Here is a 1476-nt window from a genome sequence, read left to right as displayed (position 1 = left end):
ATCAATGCATTGAAGATACTTTATTGCAGCAACAATTATAATAACAGAAACAACCACAATAAGCCAAACCTATGCACATTTCAATAGGGTATCCCGGATAAATAAACCACATCATAAGATGTCTCGTAAAATATTGTAACATATTACAACATATTACAAATTGCTGGATACTCCATCTCTTCAGGGTCGCATTATTGCCATCACCAATACTACTATTATTAGCAAAACACATACATCATCCAAAAGGGTGAAAGAATAATCGACGGTACGCAACCTACCATCGTTATTTTCTTTCAGAATGTAAACAAACAAATCAATTCAAATCCAGTGACGTACACCGCCCGATTTACAGCGTAAAAATCCCTTGCCAAAAAGGAGAACAAGCAATCAATAACGCGGATGTTAATTCACAGTATAAAAGGCTTTTCAGATCAAGAAGTAACCCTCCATACAACTCTAGGCTGGATTGTTTTGAAGAAGAGCTCTGGACTGTAGTTAGGAACATTAAAATGAAGAAACATATTACAAAGAACCATCACTTGGATTACCTAAGTGATATTACCAAGGAGATTAGCAGTTTAAACAGCATTTTAGTTAAATCAGATAAAACTGGTAATATGTATAAGCTAAAGAAGCAGTATTATTTGGAGCTTCTTAAAAAAGAAATTGAGAAGAACTATAAGACCACTAATATGAACACACTGAGAAATGCAAATATGGAAACAAAAAAATTAATGAAAAAATTTAACCTTTTAAATAGGACTGAACCTATAGTGCCAAAGCAACCGAGGTTCATATTGAAAGATCACCAGAAAAACTTTTGGACTGATCCTAAATTAAGGCTTATTTGCCCAGCTAAATCGGATATAGGGTTACTAAGCAAAAGTATATTAGATAAGTATATCCTTGTAATAATTGGAAAACTTAAGCTACAACTGTGGTCCAATTCTAAGCAAGTAATAGATTGGTTCAATTCTATTAATGATAAAGATAATGTCAAATTTATACAATTTGATATAGCTAATTGCTATCCCTCTATTAATCCTTCTGTTCTTAATAAAGCAATGTGGTTTATGCACAATAAAGCTGGGCTTTCTAGAGAAGAGATTAATGTAGTTCTAGCTGCCAGGAAATCCTTTATGAAATTTAATAACAAGGTTTGGATTAGAAAGGGTACACCTGATGCGTTTGACGTACCTATGGGTAGCTCAGATTCGGCTCAGGTTGCTGATGTGGTTTGTTCCTTTATACTTTATGAGTTAGCTGATCAATTCCCAGATATCAGAGGGGGTCTTTATAGGGATGATTGTCTGCTATTTCTCAGAAATAGTTCGAAACAACAGGTACAAAGGGTAAAAAATAGATTAGCTAGATTTTTTCGCAGAATGGGAATGGATATTATTTTTGAGGATAATATATCTGTAGCTAATTTCTTAGATGTTACACTTGATCTGCATAATAAATCATATAATCCAT

This window comes from Octopus bimaculoides, chromosome 6, assembly GCF_001194135.2.
Source record: "Octopus bimaculoides isolate UCB-OBI-ISO-001 chromosome 6, ASM119413v2, whole genome shotgun sequence".
In the NCBI taxonomy this organism is placed as follows: Eukaryota; Metazoa; Mollusca; class Cephalopoda; order Octopoda; family Octopodidae; genus Octopus; species Octopus bimaculoides.
The sequence above is the reverse complement of the archived record's forward strand: the minus strand, read 5'-3'. Positions refer to the sequence as shown.